General features: G+C 39.2%; 1 protein-coding gene across 2 annotated transcripts in view; it reads right to left on the bottom strand.

Moving 5' to 3' along the window:
• Nucleotides 1-16,359, bottom strand: part of fstl5.L (follistati like 5 L homeolog) — a 286,103-nt gene extending 269,744 nt beyond the window's left edge. For both annotated transcript variants that reach the window (XM_041589323.1, XM_041589325.1), the window contains exon 1: nucleotides 15,631-16,359. The gene's annotated coding sequence lies outside the window, so the exon portion shown is untranslated. The remainder of the gene's footprint in view (nucleotides 1-15,630) is intronic.
• Between the last annotated feature and the right edge of the window lie 684 nt (nucleotides 16,360-17,043).

The following is a 17,043-nucleotide window of genomic DNA, read 5'->3' as shown; positions in this document are numbered from 1 at the left end:
GCTTTCCACATTGTAAATAAGGAAACTTAAAAAAAACAAATGTACTATAAAAGTAAATATTTATTTTTCATATGAAAGTGATTAAGATACACTGATCTTCTATAGAGAATATTACAGCGAAAGCCTAGTAGATCAGTATACACATTGCTTTCTTGGATAAAAGCTGACTTTTATGGCCTTATGTAAAATATATTAATAAAACAAAACTTTTCTTCTCTGGGCCAGTTGCGTTTTTTTGTATTTTGGGAGATCGACTAGCCGCATTACCCTATATCCTTATGAGTTACCGAATTTTATAAACATCTGTTAAAATCTCTTCTCTTTAACTTCACTTTGATTGCATTCCATTACCCTGAATTCACAGATAAAAGGACCTGAACATGACTGTACTTTCTCAGGTTTTCCCTTTTTTTAGAAACGGTTCATACAGCAGGGAAACTATAACCTCAGCTTGTAGCTAAAATTCAAAGTGGTTTATATAGATGTTTAAGTTTTGAAAATAGCTCAACAAATAATACTAGATGTATGCAGGCACATTGCCACTTTGCATTTATTTAAGCAGAATTCCCTGATGGAGTTATTTTGAAACATTTTGTCTTCTGAGTAGCCGAAGTTGCATTGATGATGGATAATATACCGAAAGAAAAATAGATCTACAAGTTGCTCGTTATTTAAAATAAAATCAGAAACATTTGCAATGGACAAATATTTTGTTATGTCATAAAAAGAAACATTTCTGATCTATAGGTAGTGACTGGTTAGAGCGCCAGAATAAAACATATGATATTGATTAATATATTATATTTGATTTGGTAAAGAATAACTCATAATAGCAATATTCGTTTTACTCCAATTTTGTTTTTTTTAGCAAGAGATAAGACATTTTGGGATTTTGATAAGATAGATTAAACTTCATGAACACCAGATCAGGGCTTTATAGTGCAAAGAATTTTTGGGGCTAATTTCTAAAATATCACGCCAGAAACTCAGGATCATGGTAAAAAAATAAATCACAACTAGTTATTACTAATCTAGTTATTAAACTAGTTACTAACTAATATTTAAGGAAACTCCAGAGCAGGTGTTAACGCTGACGCTGACCTATGCTTATCTAAAAAAGGAGCAATGTAATATTCACTAATAAATGATTTTACATTGCAAGCAATTTTAAACATCACTTGTGATTTTAATAACATTCCCCACTTAGGTCTTTGTTGTGATAAATGGGACAAGATAGGATGTGCAAAAGAACAGGCTCAAAGTGCAATGTTTTTGATGAGTCTTGATGAATCGCCATCTGTGCTCTTCCTACATTAGAGCACAAAATGTTGTACATCACTCTACATGCAGCTGCCTGTGTGAAGCAGTACCGCATACAGAAGGGCTGGGAGGTGAGCCCAAATTTACTATGGTATGAATGCAAGCGCTCCCTGTATGAGCCTTATCGGTGTGATTTCACACACATTAGTTCTTTAGCACCTATGACTGTACCGGTGATTAATGTTCCCTTTTATGTGTAGTATAATAAAGTAAATTAAAGCCTTATACAGGCTAAGATATATAAAAGGCAGCTCCTTACGTACAATTTAATGACAAGGCTCTGGTTGATATGCTTTCGCCAATAACAAAGTCATATTTACATATTTCTCTACATTGAGGCAAAGAGGGCATAGGGCAAGACTTACTCAAGCTATTCCTTAAGAGAATGATGGACTAATTTGCCTATACTGTAGACTGTAGAGTGCCGCTCAAAGCTGATCCTGCTGAACATATGGATAACTATTTGGTGAGTATGCCCAATTTAGTAGGAATGTAAAATATATGCAATGCACAGATTCTCCAAAAACAATCCTTACAGATTTGTTTGCCTTAATTCTAGGGATCTGTTATACAGGGGTGGACATTACCTTCTTGGACAGGCACGTGTCGGCGTGACTTTGACTTTGGAGGAACTTGTGTTGTTGGACTAGGAGACAGGGAATTTACGTGCCTGGCACCCCCAAGGTTTGCAACCTAGATATGTGCCTCTTCTGCCTACCCCTAGTTCTGGCCATGAGAGGGGTCTGTGGGTATAGCCTAGGGGCCTCACATCTCATTAATCTGCCACTGCCTGGATTTGCACGATTGAACTTACTATCTAAATAGGAACAGTAATACAGTATATATATACTGATCTATAGATCTATAGATCTGCTTGAGAACATCATTACTCAAGTGAATTAGCCTTAAGCCCTCTTTGTGCAGGACAGGACAGGACTTGACGAGGTTGGTGATTTAACCCCCTTTGGCAATGTGCGCTGTGCCATCAAAAAGAATTAGATTGAGTATTTGTGGACCAACTATTCTGATAACATTGGTGACACAGACGATATAAGGCATTCTGGGATATGAAGTTCAATCAGAGCAGGAGCATCCAGGTCTTAAAGAAACAAAAATGTCAAGACTTTTAAAAAACAATATCTATAATGATGTTATTATAAAACCCTATAAATTAACAATGATTTTACTTTGTGCAAGTTCACTTTTCGTCGTGAGAACTTCAGAGACTTCAGAGAATGCCACCCGTTGGTTTATAATTGTATTTCCCTCAGTAATTATACAGTATACTGATGGTGCCTTGTAATTTATTAATAATTGTGCAGCTGGCGTCATTGTTTCATGTTGTTGGGGATATGGCAAGATACAATATTCTGATTTTGCTCTCATAAAGCAATATTAGAATTGCACAAGGCATATTTCTCAAGAATAGAATATGTCAGAGTCTGGCAAAGTTTGACAAATTGCTTGGATATATTTAGGAATTTAATATTATATTGCAGTCGAGACTTTTGTAGACATCTCGGCTGGACCTCACTTTAAATCAATTCAGGTTTCGCTAATCTGTTAACTTCAATCCGCCTTCCTCAGTTGAAAGTCTACAGCATGTACAGTAACGGCCTCTCAAGAATCAAACACTATTTTCTATACATTGCAAGCAAGAAAATCATGAACAGGTTATTATGACATCAATTAAATATAGTAATGGGCATAGTGCAAATGCTGGAAGACATTGTCATACAGGTCTAATGTAAAACAGATATTGAGGCTGACCCACACAAGGGTTTGTTTTCATTAATACAAACACTATTGACAAAGCTACTTGCATGAATACATGCGCCTATACTTGCACCTTTGCACAAATTGGCAGCTGAGGCCGCTTTACTGTATAAGGTGAAGTTCAGATCATGTACTCCAATTGACTTCTCTGGATCATTATATACAAGATAATATTATTACATTTGCTTTCTTCCATAGAGTCTATACTCTGAGTTGTATGCCGGTAGTACCTGACTTTGCTACAGTTAAAAGGGGCCAGCAAGGAGCCCAAGGACAAGCCAAAACTTTTGCAAAAGGGAACATGCTTTCTGCCAAAGGCATGCAGTTTGAGTTGATCAGGAGTTGCTTTGAGCAGATTTGCCTTTTCCTTCTGACTCTTCTGACAAATGTTCTATAAGGCTACACATTTTTAATATTGCTACTCTTTATAACTTATCTTTGTACTAGACATTAAGCCCGTTAAATTAACGGGCGCTAGAACATGTGTAGTCAAACATTTATAAAAACCCATTTTAGAGTTTAAATTCGCCAGAGACAGTCCGTGGGGCACATGCACAGTAGCGCAATCCCACAGACACAGGGACTGGACGCAGAGACACCTCAACTTTATTATATAGGATTCAAGCTCTCTCATATTCATATTCCAGTCTCTTATTCAAAGTAATGCATGGTTGCTATGGTAATTTGGACCCTATTAACCAGACTGCTGAAATTGCAAACTGGAGAGCTGCTGAATAAAAAGCTAAATAACTCAAAAACCCCAAATAATAAAAAATGAAAACCAGTTGCAAATTGTCTTAAAATATCACTCTCTGCTAGTGATGTGTGGGTCGGGTTTTTCCCGACCCAACCAAAACCCACCATCCCTCCACCCAAGCCCGCCCGAACCCTTCTACCAGCTTCCTTTTATAGACCCGCGCCCACCCCGCGATAACGGCACAAAACGGGGGGGAGAGCATCTATAAATGAAGATGCTGGAAGTCGGAAGCCGCAAATTGGGGTATGTGGTTGGCCCAAACCAGCCCCACCCGTGTGCAAATCCACGAGTCCCGCAGGTATCTGGCCGGCCCTAAAATCACTACACAAAGTGAACAGCCCCTGTAAAGGAACCTCTGCTAGGTCTTTTGCTGATGCTGAAATCCCCTGAACTATAACAAGTGGATGCAATCCTTGGTTTGTCATCTTTCCATGCCCATTGGAAACAGATGTCAGTGATAAGATTTACCATTTGGATAGACCGTGTGTGCCATTAGCAACTGGTTATGAATAATCAAGTGGTCCCCATACCGAACCTTGGCATAAAACTACAGTGATGAGTTGTGTATGCAAACATATATGTATTTACCGACACCACTGTTTACTGTGTTAGACTCACTTCTTGCTCATCTGAAATTCCCATTATAGTATATCATTTTATAATATAGTGTACGGTTTAACATCCCTCCAAATCGTTTCTTTTAGCACTTCTAATTTTAGTCAATCTTTTACACTATTTACACTAATAGCTTGAAAATCCATACTATGGAAACTGGGTTTTCCTTAAGCATAATAATAAAATTGGGAAAAGATGAAAAAACAAAATGCTTATTTACAAGCTGCATGTTTCATATCCAAGTGGAGGATGCAAGCCAAATTTTAAATGTACCGTAAACTGCAAAATAATCCTAAAAGAAGCCATGAAAGGTTCTTAAGCGTGTACAGAATGCGTTCAGAATATTGTTATTCCCAGCACTCAGAACATAATAATAATCCACAGTTGAACACTTGTAGCAATTTTATGCAGTGACTAATTGTCTGTACAACTGTTTAAGGGGTGCACTTGCATAGAATAATATAAACAGGACTGTTGTTTTATTCATTCACCAGGAGCACTGAGGCTTGGGGTGGTTTGAAAGTGAAGAATAGAGCCTGAATGTGTTTTTAAAGTGAAACTTGAGAGAAGGCTAAGAAATTAAATAGCATGGGAAACTGAAGAACCTTATATAATATCCCGATAATCAACATACATCCATGCTCCACTATAAACAGCAATTTATGCTAGGTTCCACAGCCTATCATCTTTCACAATGGCTCTTTAATTACAAAATAAGATGTGTCCCACTCTCCAGCAATGCTTTACACTTCATGAAAAGACTTGCCATAGAGACAGATGATCTAATTATCCTGGCATTTCATTTAAGTAATCCCTAGCCATTTTCACATGCGGGAGATGAACTGTTAATCCAAGCAACACCTGCTGAAACTATAAGCACACTGCCTTAACCAATAGACTTCACTTTGTGTTAATGTTTGCTTCATCTGTAGGCAACAGAAGTGTCTTTAAGGATACGCATTTGTGGCTGCACTTTATGTTATTGCCTCATAATGCTATTTATGGATGCATAACTGTACAATATATTTATTTAAAAGCAGATGCATGTTTTGGGAAGACTGATATAATAAATACATTCCAAGAATTTATAATAAAGAAATCAAACATGGAATGCTATAGAATATATTAGGGCTCATTCACTGACAGCAGCGCTGATTGCAGTGTGCAAAGAACAAGCACACCCTGGCCCACTGTCAGTGCCACTAGAAGCAAGGACTTGGGTTCTCCCAATGAATACAGTGCTGTCTGTGTGTGGCAGAACTGTATTCATGAGCTGTGGGCTTGCGATGGTGCTCCTCTCCTGTTTTTCCCCGTTTCTAAAATGGTGGTACCCATAGTTCAGTGAGCCGACACATTGCGAACAGTTTTGGCACCAAATTCAAGATAAAAGATGCTGCTGAATATAGGTCCTAATCCTGAAGAGTTCCTGGGTGCTCTTAAATTCTATATTAGATGATTCCTGGATTTTGAACTTGCCTTGTTCCTGACTTGCTGCCTGCCCTTAACTTTTTGATTGGTAATCAACCTTGAACTGTTTAACCCCTTTGGTATAGCAAACTGGACTTGTATCTGTTAATCTGCCTCTTTGGACTCAAACCATCTACAGCAGCTATGCCTTGACATTGGCATGGCAAAGCAAACAAGCATGTCCCCTCTCTGTCCCTACCCATTCCCTAAATTGTGAGGAATACAGCTAGACAGGTCCCCCCTGGCAGATGGTAAAGACAGGGCACCTTGCTCCAGCCTCCACTAAAGTGCAGTTTGCTACAAAACCCCTGACCCAAGTGATTCTTGAATGAGCATTAAGGGGCATGGTACTACTCTCACAGAAGCATCGTTTATTTTTATGTGAGTGTTTTCAGAGACAAATAAAATATAAATGTAAATCTTAGTTCTAAAAGTTAGTCTTTGGTTTTGGTTGTTGTAGTGTTGGTGGAATATGCAGGCGGCACCACCAATGAGGTAATGCTCAGCATAGTTTCTCTGTTTCCCTTGCCACCTTTAACACTATGCTGCCAGCTGGAGGGAAGCATCTGCTCTGCCACACATATCAGGTTTTGTCAGAGATCTACCAGTGTCATTTCTTATTCATCTCTAGGGAAGAGAGCTTTTTCCGACATAAATAAGGGATGTCATCTAGTTATGCTGGTTGACTGGATAGACAAGTCTGGCCATCCCTCCAGATTCCTACATTTGTAGTTTTCTACACCATGTACAAATTTTTTCACAGGTTCTAAAGCTGTATAAAAGTTAGTACATGTATGGGGTCCGTTATCCTGAAACCCCTTATCCAGAAAGTACCAGAAAGCTTGAATTACATTAGAGCTGTCTCTTATAGATTCTGTTTTATCTGAATAATCCAAAATTTTAATGATTATTTCCTTTTCCTCTTTAATAATAACAAAAAAAAAAAAAAATACAAAAAGTATTGTAGAAGTGATACCTATATTGGCTAAGAATAAAAATAAATTGCAAGCTTTCGGAGCACCAAGGCCCCTTCATCAGGCAAAATGCAAATGCAGGGGCCTTGGTGCTCTGAAAGCTTGCAATGTATTTTTATTCTTAGCCAATATAGGTATCACTTCTACAATACATTTTGTATTTGTTTGTTTTTTCATTTGTTATTTTTGCTACTGGCTAACACGGTACTACAGTTTTTGTTTTCTCTTTAATAATAAAATAGTAGCTTGTACTTGATCCCGACTAAGATATAATTAATCCTTATTGGAAGCAAAACCAGCTTATTGGGGTTATTTAATGTTTACAAAATTTTCTAGTAGATTTAAGGTATGGAGATCCAAATTACAGAAAGATTTGGAAAAACGTAAGTCCCGAGCATTCTGAATAACAGATCCCATACCTGTGCGTTCATATATATTATGACATTTTCCTAGTACATAACAAAAGGGTAAATAATTTCTGGCTGAATGATTTTAGTTTATTTTTCAGAACAAGTGAGTACAGTGTATTTCAACAGCAATTAAATTTACCAATAACGCTAAAAGTTTAACATTTTTAATCACTGTTTATTGAAAAGTTGCTTAGAATTAATTTGTTTCGTTATGCATTTTTTCCTGCAGGCGCGTATAGAGAGATGCAAATGCCATATGGTTCCTGTTTATTACAATTTTTATACTAAAGCCATTTTATTATTTTTAGATTATCAGTTTTTCAAAAAGCAAAATAAGCACTTTAGAACTAGAATAGCTCCATTGTTACAAAGTGGTTTATATGTTTAAATGGTCAGCAGGAGATCATCCCCCCTCTTGCACAATGGTATGTTCTTTATGAAGTATACCAAAACAGTCACACTGTGTACTTGGGACACTGTGCTCAGTGTATTCTACTAATAAATCACTTGTGCTGTGATCTTTGTCTTCTGTATGCAATTTGCTCCTAAAATTGGACTTGTACCTTGTGCATAGCAGCCATTGTATAGGAATTGAAAAACAATAAAGTTCAACTGATACAGTATATAATCGTGGAAAAGATTGCAGGCTGATTTTTTTTTTTTTGAAAGATAACTTTTTTCATTGATTTTGATCTCTAGCATATAAACAATATATCGATATAGTAAGGAGCAATATACAAAATTAGAATGAATTTTTAGTTTAGATCCGCTTCACACCATGGCGTCCAGATTTTTTAATATTTTAACTGCATCCTTCTGGCTTCATATGTCAGTTTAATTAGGGGGATAGCGTTGTGAACCAATTGTTTCCATGTTTTGACTGTTGCAGGTCGGGGCACCATCCAGTGCATCACTATGTTGTTCCTTGCATAGATTAGTAGTGAATGGTATCTATTTCTATCATATTTGGACATTACAATATCATCTAGAACTACCAGGAGGCATATAAGAGGATAGACAATTTTTGGGAAGTCAAGGAGTTCAGTTAGTACCCTGAGAATTTTAGTCCATGCCTTGTTATTGGGGGGCATTACCACATAATGTGGAAAAAGGTTGCTGGGGAGGTATTGCACCGGGATCAAGAGGGGTCAGGTTTCCTTCCCATGGCATGTAACTTGCTTGGGGTTATATACATTTGGTGAATTCTTTTGCATTGAACCATCCTATCCTTGTTGAGATTAAGTAGTTATAGCTGTTGTCGGTAGCTTCCTCCCAGTCCTCTTGGGTTAATTGAGGAATATCTGTTAGCCAACAGGCTTTTGATGTCTTAAAGGGCTTGGATCATGTGGCTAAAATGGTTTGGTATAGTGGTGAAACTAGTTTAGGGGTGCAAGGTGTATGCAGGGTATTCTTTATGTTAGGGGATTTATGAATGAAGTCAGTGTGTAATTTGTGCCTGGAATGCGTGCAGGAGCTGGAAATATCTATAACGATGAGGTTTATCATTCTGGCATTTAAGAGATAGTTGTTCATAGGTAAGGAAGGTCTAGTCTATGAGGAGGTTGCCTAGGTATTTCAGACCGTGAGTTGGCAAATATGTGAAATCTTGGAGTTCTCTGAAATGTGGGGGATATGAATTGATCCATAAGGGAAGCCTAAGTGATTGTAGTGGAGGAGATATGCTGTGTAGTTTGAGTCCATCCAGAGATCCCAGAAGTAGGGCCTGGAGAGCCATATTTAGATTGTACAGATCTGGGAGGAAACACCAGTGGAGGGAGTACAATTAAGATGCCATATAGTATCTTTGGAGATCTGGGAGTGCCAGTCCCCCTGCTTCATAAGGCGCAATGTGTGATGGGCGAATAAATTCGCCTCGCACAAATTTGCTGCGAATTTCTGCGTTTCGCCACCAGCGAATAAATTTGCAAATCTCCCACGAAGATTTGCAGGTGAAAATTCGCCGGCGTCAATTTCCGATTTTTTTGTGAAAACGTTTGAATTTCACTTTTTTTTTGTGAAAACATAAGAATTTCACGATTTTTTCGTAAACTTTCCGATTTCACGATTTTTCCAGAAATTTTTTTTTTGCCGTTTCTCGAATTTTGCTGGAAATTTCAACATTTTTTGGAGAAGCAAAATGGGAGAAATTTGCCCATCACTAGGCACAACCAATTTGTTCAGGGATACCCGGGGTCGTTTGCTGTTCCATAGGAAGGGAGTCATGATTTTGTTAATATACAGTATCTAAATGTTTTTACTGTAAGGTAAACTGGAGCATTGTGCAAAACATATAATAATTTGGGGAGATATATAATTTTAAAGATATTTATACGACCCCGTAGGGTCAGAGGTAACTTGGCCCAATTAGAGAGGTCTGTTGCTAGTGAGAAAATGATGGGGGCAAGATTAAGAGTTACATATTGATCCAGATCAGGGTGTATAGTAATCCCCAAATATATAAAAAAAGAGGGAACCCATTTAAGAGAAGTGGTAGGCAGTAGTGATTGGGGGGGTGCTGATTGTCCAAAGAGTAAAGGAGGGACTTATCCTTAATAATAAGCAATCCTGAGAAATGGCCAAATTGATCAACTGCTTGTAGAAGGGCTTCCAGTGAGCCTCCAGCATCGGACAGGTATATTAACAGGTCATCAGTGAATAAGGAGACTTTCTCAACCACTGTTTGAAAAGTCAGTCCTTTAATGGTGTTTGAGTCCCTGAGTATTGCTAGGGGTTCGATTGCCAAGGCGAATGATATGGGCGAGAGTGGGCAACCTTGTCTAGTTCATTTTGTAACTGGAAGTCCATACACCTGATTACCATCTATAGGAATAGCCAAAGGGACAAGCCCTGGTTCCAAGGGCACTCAACACACAAAATTATTTATATCAAAAGATATATATCCCAAGGCTTGTTTTCAGTAAAAAATATTATTTATTAGTTTTCAAAATTTAAAAAGTTTACGATACATACTGACCCCACATGGCCCACCTTACGCGTTTCGTACCCTCCGGAGTGCCTCACACAAGTGAAAAGGAGGAAGAGGTGATGCCATTAACTCTGACCCTTGCCTTTGGTGCCTTGTATAGGAGTTTGACCCAAGCAATAAAACAAAATCTCTGGAGGATCTCCCATAGGTATGTGTAAGAACCATCTGGGATTTGAACACTTGGGACTGGGGTTGCTGGACTTTAAGTGCACAGTCGATGCACTTACCAAGTGAGGCACTGGAGGCTCTTGGGGCTGTTCCTGATCCTGTTATAGCAATCTGTATCTTGTTACGTTTCCAGTTTGTCTCCTCCCTTCTTGTTACCCTCATGTGTTTTGTGTTCTATAATCAATTGCTCTTTATAAACCACGCCCTGAGCCTTGCTCAGGGCTGAGTCATTGAATGTATTCTGTTTGTTCCTGACCTAAACCTTGAAGCTGTTTGAATCTGAATCTGTTTGGTTTTGTTCCTGAATTTGTGCCTGGATATTCCAAGTTCCAAGTTCCTGAATCTTGTTCCTGTGTTTTTGTTCCAGCTTTTCATTGCCTGCCTGGTAAAGACTTTATTTTTGACCTGTTACTGTTTTGCTTCAGTTCCATTAAATCCTGAATATTTCACCATGCCTGCTTCAAGTATTTGTGGCTTTTTCCCTGGGCTTCCACCACACGCACTATCAAGTGTGGATTTAACTCCCGTTGCAGCGGTTTCCCGCTGTGAACGTTACAGTATGGCCACTCTACAGAATCAAATGCCTTAGCTGAGTCTAGTGAGACTATGACCCTAGATCCTTTTTCTGCATGCACAATATGGATATTTGTAAATGGGCATTGGATGTAAAAGGTGGCAGACCTCCGACAATTTTTAGCCTATTCACCAGTAATTTTGACAGTATTTTTAAAGAGGGATATTGGTCTATAGAACAGGCATAGTTCAGAGTATTTTCCTGGTGTTGGATTGACCCCTATCAAAGCCTCAGAGTATGATGAGGGGAGCGCCTTGGTATCAAAAGCATATTGTAATGTTTCTAGGAGGGGTTTGGTTTTCCTAGGGTTTTATACCAATTGGCAGGAAGACCATCAGACCCCGGGGTTTTATTTGAAGGCAGGTCTTTTATTGCCAGTACTTCGTCTGTGGAAATTGGGTAGTCTAGTAATGCTCGAGTACCTGGTGACAATGTAGGAATAGGTATTGCATCCAAATAGCACGATAAGTGATTGGGATTATATATTTGATGCGTAGCGAATTTTTGTTTTACACGCATTTTTTTTTTTTGATGCACAAAGCCATAGAAGTCTATGGGCGTCATTTTCGCAGAGAAACAAGGCGAAGAAATTCGCCCATCCCTAGTGGGGAATGATCTGAGAGTGCTCGTAGCAGGTATGAGACCTGCATTATTAGTGGTAACAGATCCGATGTAACCAGAGCCAGGTCTTATCTAGAGAGATTTTTGTGTGCTGGAGATCACAGGCTTTCTACACATATATACCAAGAATGCCTGGTACTTGGGGTTTTCCAAATAAGAGTTTAAAATACATTAAATAAACCCGATTTGATTGTTTTGCCAGTGTGGATTAAACATATCACAGTTGGAATCAAGTACAAGGTATTGTTTTATTATTACAGAGCAAAAGGGAAACCATTTAAAAAAATTTGAATTATTTGATTAAAATTGAGTTTATGGGAGCATTCTGGATAAAGGGTTTCTGGATAACTGATCCCATACCTGTAGTATAGTAGTATAATAACTTATAGAAATCATTGGTGACATCAAATGGTACCTAAATTCGGCCTGGCCCCTTATAGCAGAACACCCTGTATGTGAACTCTCTACCTTGACTTGAAGCTTAAAGCTTATACAATTCAGCTAATAAATGTTTTGCTTTTAATTAGAGGTACAGAGACGAAACATGTCTGAAATATCTATCAACTTGTGTACCTGACCAAAGGCAATTCTGGCCCTAGGGTACCAATATAGCTGAAAAGGGGAGGCCATGATGGTGAATGTTATTTACTGCTTGGATTCCTGAAACTATAGGAGATTGGCTCCAGGTTTGCTGTATCAGCAACCAGGTCCGGAATGAGAATTAAAATATTCCCTTGCATTTCAGGTACACAGAGACCCAATCAGCCCACACAGAGACCCAAACAGCTCCTCACTACTAGACTACCCACTAAATACTGACTTTCTATGGCACTTTATAGCAGCCCCTCTGGCATTTGCCAGAACCCACAGATTGCCAGTCCGGGCCTCTCAGTAACCTTGTTATTAGCTGAAGGGGGCTGAACAAACTTTGACCTAAAAATTAGGTTTTGAAATTAAACAATTCTGAAAGCCAGACTGCGATATTTTGGAAAAGAGGTGTATAATTCAACTGGATTATCTGATGTTCCTTGTCTGTTCATAACAGCACAAGTACTTTGTGGGGGGAGGGGGAGCACATGAAGGCAGGAGAAGAGATAGGAGTTGATATCTGATTCAAAACAAGCATGACATGATATTTATTGATGAGATGTTTTATTATAAGAGAATAGAGAACTGTAATGAATCCAATATGCTGGGCTGCTGGTTGCATTGAAATCAAATGCTCAGTGTAACCACCCAGATATTTAGATGAAATGGTCTGGTAAGTATGGGAGGTGTAGTTTATACAGCTCCTACATGAAACAGAGTCTATATAAATTCAAGGGGTTGTCATAGGATTGCGCAGGACACAGTTGCTGCACTAGCAGCACAAACCATGACATTTAAATACAATTTAAACATGTGTGATCTTGAACAGCAAAGCAGTTATAATGAATGTGGCCCAACTATTTGCTCTGGCAGTATGGAGTGTGACTACCGTATATACCCGAGTATAAGCCGAGTTTTTCAGCATCCAAAATGTGCTGAAAAAGTCTACCTCGGCTTATACCCGGGTCAGCGGTACCCGACCCGAGTAGCTGAGATTGCAGTCACTTTTAATCATTCCTATACCAACAGTACACTTGGGGAGAGACTGCAATATCCCACAATGCCCTCTGTTGGTTATATGAAAGAATAACAGTGAGCCCTCTGTTGGTTATATGAAAGAATAACAGTGACTGCAATATCACACAGCGCCATCTGTTGGTTATATGAAAGAATAACAGTGAATGCAATATCACACAGCGCCATCTGTTGGTTGTATGAAAGAATAACAGTGCGCCCTCTGTTGGTTATATGAAAGATTAACAGTGACTGCAATTTCACACAGCGCCATCTGTTGGTTGTATGAAAGAATAACAGTGCGCCCTCTGTTGGTTATATTAAAGAATAACAGTGACTGCAATATCACACAGCACCCTCTGTTGGTTATATGAAAGAATAACAGTGACTGCAATATCACACAGCGCCCTCTGTTGGTTATATGGAAGAATAACAGTGACTGCAATATCACACAGCGCCCTCTGTTGGTTATATGAAAGAATAACAGTGACTGCAATATCACACAGTGCCCTCTGTTGGTTATATGAAAGAATAACAGTGCGCCCTCTGTTGGTTATATGAAAGAATAACAGTGACTGCAATATCATGAAAGAATAACAGTGACTGCAATATCACACAGTGCCCTCTGTTGGTTATATGAAAGAATAACAGTGCGCCCTCTGTTGGTTATATAAAAGAATAACAGTGACTGCAATATCACACAGCGCCCTCTGTTGGTTATATGAAAGAATAACAGTGACTGCAATATCACACAGCGCCCTCTGTTGGTTATACGAAAGATTAACAGTGATGGCAATATCAAACAGCACCCTCTGCACATGGTAGTGGGACAATGCACACAGTAATCCGTTTGGCAATTCTCTGTCACCATCAACTTTGCAAAGAAGTCTGGTTGATCACTGGGGGGGTTGGCAGAATGTGCGCTGCTGGGAGACAGGGCTGTAGTTGTGTCTAGGCTTATACTAGAGTCAATAAGTTTTCCCAGTTTTCGTAGGTAAAATTAGGTACCTCGGCTTATACTCGGGTCGGCTTATACTCGAGTATATACGGTAACTAGTCTGTATATGCATGCAATCTATACAAAATCCAAATACAATACGAAGACTCGCATTTCCTTTTATAGCTTGTTTCAAACAGCGGCATAAAACTTACACCACAGTGAACAGATTGCATGTTTCCAAGGAACTCGCTAAAGGCTGAGGTCCTGAATTGAATTTCATTCCTATTTGCCATAAAGCAGTCCTAGAGCATCTTCCAAGTGAAATCAATTTGACACATTCATGACATTAGGCTAGATGGATAGGATCAGTGCAGATCCTCCGCCAGAATCACAGGCTTACATAACGTATTTACATTTGCAGCACTGACAGGCACTGAAAGGAAACCGACATCTAGGAAACGGCAAAATCAACGATTATTGCAAAATCAGTGAAGTTTCACCATCAAGATGTGCATTATGCCCAGGCGTACAGTTAAGCAGTTAACTCCTGCTTGTCCAGATAAAAGCTGATAAAAACAAACACTGCTATTCTGTCTTCGGTCCCTTATGGCTAATATATACAGTATACACTGGTGTTTTTCCTTTTTTTGCCATTTTTTACTCCCTTATAATCTAGAATCATCCATAAAGTATATACAAAATATACTAGTTTAACCCAAATTCTTGCATACAGAGCAACCTACAAAGTGCTTTGTTCTGCTTTCTTTTGCGTTGTCATGAGCTCAACATGTGCTAACAATACATAGTTAAAGTGAAAGCCCACCGCGTCCGCAGGAGCCACCAGTGTGCCAAGTTGCCAAGCATTTTTTGGGAGAGGGTGGCACAGCTGGCATCATATTTGCATTTTATTTCTTAAACAAGAAATGCATTCACGGCCCAGGAACAAAAAGCCCCGCAGATTAGGAAATGCCCCCACCTCCACATTTTTCAAGTTACACATAAATGAACAGTTCAGTGGCTAAACAGCATTATGCCACCCTTTTCTGCTTTGAATGATAATGGAGGGCTGATTGCTTATTCGAGTTCTAGTCATGTCCTAGAGGTGCTAAAAGAGATGCAACTTTTAGAATGATTCCTTAAAGTCACAGCGCTCCATTAATGCAGGTATATTTGGAGAGTTCTGGTCTCTCTGAATGCAAATGAAGCTGAGGTCACCTAAAATCACTGCAATTCAGGAAAACCTATAATCAAGTTAAGATACAAGAACAGGTGACATTCAGTCTTAAATGCCAGTTTGCATCCCATAATAGTGGATGGTCAGAGCTCACAGGGCATATGATACATAAGGGCAAACTCACAAACAAATATAAATAAAATATACAGTGTATATATATATATAGAAGCAAAGCTGATATCTTACCTATCACAAAATGCCCTCACCAATAATAAAAAGTCTTGTGGTTATATCCAAAGTGTTTATCAAGCGGTCACCAAATTAATCCAGGATAAAATGCAAAATAGCGATATAAAATTCCCACGGACAAGTGATAAAAGATTTTTTTCCCAAACAGCCCGGGGTTTGTGTTAACTCCAATGGATCGTGTCGGTCAGTTGTACCGCTTGAACCAGAATAAACGCCCCGCACCGCTCCCTCCTCTCTCCCTAGAGCCGCGGCGGAGTTCAGCACCAGCAGAGAAGTGGACAGCGCCCGCTCCTCGCAACTCCCATGTTTTTATTCCTCGCCGACCCCGAGACAGGCGAACCCCCGCCCTCACCCTCTTCCCAGAGACCTCCCAGTATTAGTGGAAACGTCACTTTATCTTTCAGTCCATCTGTTCCTTTTAGCCTTATTTGTGCTGGTTTAATCCTGTGCGTTTAAATGAGTGGGCAGCACAAGCAGGCTTGAAAGGATATTGAAGAGGAATGATGGCAGCAAAGTTTCCGTATCCAAAGCTTGCCCCCGGCTTCTACTCAACTGTACAACGAGATCTCCCAGCAATGCTTGTCCAGGCTACGGACCAGTGCCCCTGACTCTCTCTGTGTCTCTGTCGGTGCTGCACAAAGACAAAGCTGCTCCTACTCGCAGTTCTGCTGCCACATTGGCTGATACACAAGTGCTGGGAGCGTATTAAGAGAATTACAGAGCTTTCTGCTTTCTCTCTATTCTCTTTGTACAACGACAGTATTGTGTGTATGTCTATAACACAAGGTACATCTGCTTGGTGCTCTGTTCCAGCTACAGCAGTGCATGGGAATCATCAGAGGGTCAAAGTCCTGATGGTTAACAGATTCATAAAAAGCATCCCCTAATTGGACTCAGAACTGACATTTTGACTAATTATTTAATTAAAGGATAAGTAAAAATGAGCAACCACTCTTGAGGCGCAAAAACTCGATTTTATTCCATGAATTAAAACAACCTCTAGAGATACGTAATCATAGGCACATTATGCCTATAGGCATATTATACAAATGTGCCTATGATTATGTACAGGGCGGATTTGACTACATAGTTACATAGTTACATAGTTAAATTGGGTTGAAAAAAGACAAAGTCCATCAAGTTCAACCCCTCCAAATGAAAACCCAGCATCCATACACACACCCCTCCCTACTTTTAATTAAATTCTATATACCCATACCTATACTAACTATAGAGCTTAGTATCACAATAGCCTTTGATATTATGTCTGTCCAAAAAATCATCCAAGCCATTCTTAAAGGCATTAACTGAATCAGCCATCACAACATCACCTGGCAGTGCATTCCACAACCTCACTGTCCTGATTGTGAAGAACCCTCTACGTTGCTTCAAATGAAAGTTCTTTTCTTC

This window comes from Xenopus laevis, chromosome 1L (assembly GCF_017654675.1).
Source record: "Xenopus laevis strain J_2021 chromosome 1L, Xenopus_laevis_v10.1, whole genome shotgun sequence".
NCBI classification, from domain to species: Eukaryota; Metazoa; Chordata; class Amphibia; order Anura; family Pipidae; genus Xenopus; species Xenopus laevis.
This window is presented reverse-complemented; position numbering and strand designations above follow the sequence as displayed.